The sequence below is a fragment of the Poecilia reticulata genome, linkage group LG16, assembly GCF_000633615.1.
Source record: "Poecilia reticulata strain Guanapo linkage group LG16, Guppy_female_1.0+MT, whole genome shotgun sequence".
NCBI classification, from domain to species: domain Eukaryota; kingdom Metazoa; phylum Chordata; class Actinopteri; order Cyprinodontiformes; family Poeciliidae; genus Poecilia; species Poecilia reticulata.
The window spans coordinates 19,331,387-19,337,890 of record NC_024346.1 but is presented as its reverse complement, the minus strand read 5'-3'; the positions used below and the strand labels follow the sequence as shown (position 1 = coordinate 19,337,890).

The 6,504-nt window shown below is 41.0% G+C and overlaps 1 long non-coding RNA gene across 1 annotated transcript; it reads right to left on the bottom strand.

Moving 5' to 3' along the window:
- Window positions 1-4,743: 4,743 nt before the first annotated feature.
- On the bottom strand, window positions 4,744-5,663 carry LOC103478487 (uncharacterized). Its single transcript, XR_535806.1, has 3 exons — window positions 5,434-5,663; window positions 5,249-5,356; window positions 4,744-4,822 (listed from the first exon to the last, which is right to left on the bottom strand). It is a non-coding gene; the product is annotated as an uncharacterized LOC103478487 (long non-coding RNA).
- Window positions 5,664-6,504: the final 841 nt, after the last annotated feature.

The window sequence follows — 6,504 nt, the reverse complement described above, 5'->3', positions numbered from 1 at the left end:
TTAAGTCCTCACAAAAAAAACCAGATACACCAGTCAACCATAAGTAGATAAACAAATGAAGAAGGAAAAATAGCACATATACATAGACGCTCTCAGACAGAATTTTGTTCCAATTTATTGAGAATGAATTGGAACAAAATTCATTCATCAGGTCTGACTAAATGCAGAGAGCGGGCTAATACTTCCGTGTGGTGGCCTGGCATCTCTTCTGACATTAAACTGAAACTGGAATCCTGTCAAACCTGCTGAGAGATGAAGCATTCTCAGCGTAGGGAGCCCCTCATCTCTACCCCACTACCCAGCAGACCCTGGGAAAGACTTGCAATCGATCTGTGTGACTTTAACAAACACACTTACCTGGTAGTGTCAGATTACTTCTCCAGGTTCCTTGAGATATGCCGACGTCAACTTCATCACAAGTGGTGCTTAAACTAAAGACACTCTTTGCTCGCTTCGGCTGCCTGGACCAAGTTGTTTTGGATAATGGGCCACAGTTTCCAGTGCAGAATTTCGGGAGTTTGCTCATGAGTTTGATTTCCAGCACATCACTTCGAGCCCACATAACCCTTAAAGAAATGGACACGCTGCGAGAGGAGTGCAAATCGCAAAAAGAATCTTGAAACAGAAAGACCCTGTGCTCGCACTCATGTGCTACCGTTCTACCCCGGGCGCCACCACAGGTGTCAGCCCTGCCAAATTACTCATGGGGAGAAAGATCAAAACGACACTCCCCACGCTTCAGTCAAATCTCCAACCCCACTGGCTTGATCTACGAGCGGTTAGGAGTTAGGATGCAAACGAAAAACGGAGACAAGCATTCCACTACATTTGGCGTCACGGCACGAAGCCACTGAAACCAGGCGACACCATTCTCTCCAAGTTGGATTACCAGAAAACCTGCTGTAGTTGCTGGTGACAGTACTACTCCTTAGTAAAGGTTTACTCTAAAAAAAAAGAGAGAGAGGAGTAGAAGTGCAAATGCACCAATTTTGATGTTAAAATTTGTAATTTTGATGTTATAATTTGTACTGTTCATCTCCCTGATTATATACATACATATATATAAACTTGTTACGAAGTGTTATGGAAGGAAAGAGAAAACAAAAGTTTAAAAAGAGGAGATGTCATATAAGGACTGATATTTCAGTAGTGTCACTGTCATCTGTAAGGAGGGTTGTCATGGTAACGCCAGCGGAGTGATCTATGTTGTCGGGTCCTGCTCCTCATGTGATGTTGTGTTGGTTCTGATGTTGTGTTGTATTTGTTTGTATACAAACAAATGTTTGTATTGTATACAAACATTTGTATGCTTGTATACAATACAAAAATACAATATTTATTTTGTATATGTTTAGTTAATTAATTTTAAGTCCTCATAAAAAAACAGATACAGAAATGAAGAAGGAGGGGCGCGCTGTGGAGCCACGAACCAAGATGGCAGCTTAAAGCGGATGCTCCGTGTGACCTGCACCAAAACTCGGAAAAAACCCAGGATTAGAAACGTAATCTGGATCCGAAGATGTCAAAATCGACCACTCTTAATGACTGTGATATTTTCACAAAAAAATGCGGTTCCCAAAAACCAGCTAAAACTGATATTTAGGTAACAGATCAAGACAAAGAGGGGGCCGCTAGCATTGATAGCATGTGTGACCTTAGCACGGTGCTAGCTGAACTTCGGTCGTTGCATTCAGAGTTCGGTGGATTTGGAAACAAACTGGATAGCATAGATAAACCTATGGGTGAAATGACGAAGTCCATCGCCTCTCTAGAGAAAAACATAGCAGAGGTGAAGCAAAATGTTGTTGCTAATGCTACTAGACTGGACGAAGCTGAAAACAGTGTCGGCGGAGGAACTTTTAGAATCTAGTACGGCTAATCTTGCCAAAGCCCTGAAGCGAATATCCTACTTGGAAGCTAAGACTGACGACCTGGAGAACCGAGGCCAAAGGAAGAACCTGCGCCTTTTTGGGCTACGGGAGAGCGCTGAGGGTCAGCGGCCTTTGCTGGAGTTTATACAGGAGATGCTGCCGCGCTGGCCTGAGACCGATAGATCCTTCATCATTGAGAGGGTCCACCGCACCCTGGCACCTCCGAAACCGAACCAGCACAAAAAAATGTTTTTTCCCCTGTCATATATTTCTTTTGTGTCCGTTTAGTTAATTAATTTTAAGTCCTCACAAAAAAACAGATACACCAGTTAACCATAAGTAGATAAAGAAATGAAGAAGGAAAAATAACACACATACATAGAGGCTCTCAGACAGGTAGAACAGAATTTTGTTCCAATTTATTGAGAATGAGGGCTTCACAATGGTGCAGTTGATAACGTGGGTTCTCTCTGGGTGCTCCGGTTTCCTCCCATAGTAAAAACATCACTGTTAGGTTGATTGGCTTGTCCAAATTCTCCTTACTTGTGTGTGTGTGCTGCATGGTGGTTTTTCCTGTGTGTCACTGTGTTGCCTTGGGATGGATTGGCAACCTCTACAATTCAATGTTGTGAATTTAAGTTGTATATTTTTTTTGCACCATTTAAAATGAAAATACTGACCCTTTTACATAAACTGTTATTGTTGGGATTCGAGGTGTTTTTTCTTTTTTTTTGTTTTGGGTTTTGTTTTATTGTTGCCTGCTGCTTCCTTGAACATCCACCATAGGTCCTCGGCGGGCTGAGCCCCTGGAAGGTGCAGTGGCAGACCCCGTTGATGAACCTGTAGCTAATCTGAAGAGGGCTGAAGTGGAGTATTTATGCTGCGGCTGGCAAACACTCCGGTTCCTGAGTGTTAACCTTCAATGGTAAGCTATCTCTGAGCTAGGACCTTATTCTCCTGAATAATTCTTCCGTTGCGTTTTTCCTCTCGTCAGGTTTATCTGCTGTTCCCAGTGCGAGTCTGTGGATTCAAGTCACCTGGAAATTTCTGTGAGTTCTTCGTCGTCGTCTCAGGTTGTACCTGTAGGACGCCAAACCTCTGAACGATCACCAATCCGACCAGCCTCCCGAGGAACCTTTTGCCCTCTGACGCCTCAGGTCTTACCTGTTGGAAGCCAGAACCCTTGCCCCTGGATGAATCTGAGTTCTCCGTTAGCCAGCCGTCCGCTACGGCCTTTCTTACCTGTCCGTCATCCAACGTGCATCGCTCACCGGATTAGCGAGCTCTGGACTTCTGACTTCCGTAGCAAGATCAGGCAACAATCAAACCCACCTCACTAGCTTCAACTCCTTTCCCAAGTAAGATTCTCCGACTAATCTCTGTGAGATCTTTCAGCTATCGACTGTTACTTACATCTGTCCTCTCATTTAACAGTTGACGACCCTGCAGTCCCTACCCCGTATCCAGAAATCCCCCACCATGTCTCTTTATTTAATAAATTTTATTATTGTGATTCGCTCACCTGAATTGTGTTTTTATATGTGGGTACGTTCACTAGCACCCATTATGACAGTTATTACATTTTACATAAACTGTCTGAGAGCATTAGCATATTCAAACATAAACTCTGAAAACGATACAGCAGCACTACTTTCCTACATGTCCTTTTTAACATGTGTAATGTAAACTAATATTATAACTAAATCTGTCTTTCTTCTTTCAGAGGTTTGCTGACATGTTTTTTTAATTTTTGCCCTCTTGAAGCCAGCCAGCCTTGGCAGATGGCTGCTCATCCTGAGCCTGGTTCTGCTGGAGGTTTCTCCTTTTAACCCTTCTAGACTGGAATGTGTCAGCGCCAACACCTCTAAATTTGCAGTATCGTAATTCCACCACACATAGCGCTATCTGAAAAATTCCAACGGTTTCTGAAAGGGGAGACGTTGCACTTTCCAGCAAGTATCGGGTTAATACGGAAACTTTGCAGCTACAGAGAGTGTAATTATTCCGGGGGGCACTCGTTTAATAGACGGTATATTGCGAAAATAACTTGCTGGATATTGAAAGTTCCGGTTGTTATGGATACATGGGTAAGTATATCATCTCACAGGACATTTAAAGAAGTACTTACAATAAGAAAGATTTATTTAGGCAGACACTCGAAACTCCGGCGTAAAAGGGTTAAAGGGAGTTTTCCTCTCCACTGTTGCCTTGTGCTTGCTCAGGATGGGGGAATCCCTTAGATTAAACATCCATCGCGATCTCCTGGTGACCCCTCCGCAGAATCGCCACCTTAATGTGGTGGAGGGGTTTGAGTATCCCTATGAACCAGATGGAGATTTTGTCTTGGGGTTCAGCCAGTAGTGAGGCTTTGTCTTTAGCTGGGGTCCACTTGTGCTGCTGCCCATTTAACAACATCATCTTCACTGTATAGATATTTAAATTACACAGCATTAGTAAAAACTATTCATTCCTTATTAAAGTGGCAAAAACAAACATAAACAGATTGACCACCATGAAATGTGATGCAGATTAGTCTCATCTCCCTCATGGACATTTTCATACTGGTACATCCTATGAAAATTAAAAGAAGCAAGTATTACTTAACCCCGCCTCTCGCCCGAAACGTTAGCTGGAGGTAGGCACCAGCAACCCTCCCGACCCCACTAAGGGACAAGGGTGCAAGAAAATGGATGGATGGATGGAAGTATTACTTACATTCAGACCTTCTTATTTGTTTTATATAGTGACTCAAAAATGCTTTTGAACATAATTTTTTTCCCCTAAGAAGCACATGAAAACAGTCGCAAAAAACATGAAGGAATACAAAGCACATTAGTATATAAACTTATGCTGATGCTTAACACTTACCTTTCTCTACAGCAGCTGGCATGTACTTCAATGTCTAACAAGGGAAACAGTTTGTTGCATAATGGACATTTAATTTCATCTGTCTACAAAGAAAAATTGGATAAAAAATATATATTCAATATTAAGGTACCATTTATTAAAAACTTTAAATAAATTACAGTTTTTTCCGCACTATGGCGCACCTTCAATGAATGGCTTTTTAAAAACGTTTTTCATATATAATGCGCAGCGGATCAAAAATGCACTGTCGGCTTTAGAGGAAATTGAAGGTTTTTAGGTGCGCCTTATAGTGTGGAAAATACGTTACATAAAATGAAATTGTGTAAGAATGCACACAGAATATCAAGACAACAATATTTTAGAAATATGACAGACAGTAGTAGGTTTTAGAAGTTGCATTGTAATGTGTAGCTTGCTTACACAGATTAAAGATATAGGTAAAATACATGGTGCATAATTGTTTGGAAAGTAATGAACATTTCCAACTCCAAGCGATGTAAATCATGTACCATATGAGAATGATGCTGATCAGTGGGCCCGGGTGTTTCTGAGCATGCTACTGTGGTAGTAGATGCTGAACTTGATTCAGTGTTCTCTATGTACATCACATCTGTGTTCTGTAAACAGAAATACAACTAATTTCCATCTGAAATTGTGTCATTTGCAACATTGGTACTTGATACAAACTATTCACCTCACTATCAGAGCTTGATAATTCACTGCATTGTTCAATGTGCAAAGTCAGCATTTGCAGAGGCATTGAAGCATTGCATTTCTTACAAGCTGCTTTTGGCATAAGAGCAAATTCAGGTGAATCTGCAGGCAACAGTGTTAAATCCAACTCATCTTGGAGGGGCATTATGCAGAGCATATGTTTGCCCCCAAAAGAAGCTCTTTTGATGAGAGATCCCGCGTATCCCTCTGCCTCCAACAGGACAGAAAACAGTTTTCTCCTTCCATTCCCACCCTTTAAAACAGGAAAATAAGTTTAGAATTTTCACAAATATACAAGAATAAGCAAACTCTGAATTATGTAGAGATGTCTAGAGGCCCACCTGCAGCTTTATATAGTAACCATCTGTCCTCTAGGTCCTGCATCTTAGAGTATGTGGTATTAAGTAAAGAGGACAGCTATTTAAAAAAAGGAATAACAGTGTTTTAGTGATTAGTAGGACTGTATAAATAAATCAATTCGGCGATATATATCGATATTTTCCGCCCTCGGAAAGTATAAATTTTTCATCCGCGAGTATCGATCCGTTAAACCAAAGGGGTCCATAGCCTTATAGCTCTTTTTAACGTCTAGTTTGTTACGGCGTAGCAGCAAGACTCCGCCTCCCTCAGTCTCACTTTCAACTTGAGCTCAAAGTGCACATTATAAACTACACACCAGTTTTTAAATTGTGTTAATAGGCCAAGTATAACCGGAGTTAGTAAATCATATTTTTCGGATTGTCAGAGAAATGTCAAAAGCGCCGCCATTCCCCGGCTTTTCCGATTATGTGAGAGGGAATGAGCAGTGGTGGAGAAAGTACTCAAAAAATTTACTTAAGTAAAAGTACAAATACACAGTCAAAAATGTACTTAAGTAAAAGTCAAAGTACCACATTAACATTTTACTTAAGTAAAAGTAAAAAAGTCCTGGTTTTTAAAAATACTTAAGTATTAAAAGTAAAAGTACTCGCTGAATGCATTGCCTAATCGCTAATATCATTAAGTGTGCCGATCGTATTTAATTTTAATACATCAGAAATGTGCCATTTTA